The following is a 447-nucleotide window of genomic DNA, read 5'->3' on the forward strand; positions in this document are numbered from 1 at the left end:
TAACTATGAAATTTGGTTAAGGATTTATTGGTTGATATGCTACCATTTGTGAGTACAATTAAATGTATTGGGTTTAAATGGTTACTAGGGAGAAAATAAGTAAGAAAAGTTTGTCGTGGTGGCATGCCGAAGAAGGTAACAAGAGACCAGTAAGTAGAAATTAGCTAGATACGCACTTGAATCAATAACGACGTAGCGTTTCACTATTGTGAGGTGAGTAGGGGGTGTCCATTTTAAAATCTCATAACTATGTAAATATATATATTTATATATGTTGATTTATTTTAAATACAAAATTTATGAAAAGTATGAGCTGGTAGAAATGTTAGGAAATTTATGGATGCCATGACTTTGAAAATGGCTTTGAATATATATATATAAATTATTTATATGTAAAGAGTTTTTAAAATCGAGAAACAAGCTTTTTAATATGATTTATGTCAAGAA

The sequence above is a fragment of the Theobroma umbraticum genome, unplaced genomic scaffold, assembly GCF_002168275.2.
Source record: "Theobroma umbraticum cultivar Fairchild unplaced genomic scaffold, ASM216827v3 scaffold_12.1, whole genome shotgun sequence".
Lineage (NCBI taxonomy): Eukaryota > Viridiplantae > Streptophyta > Magnoliopsida > Malvales > Malvaceae > Theobroma > Theobroma umbraticum.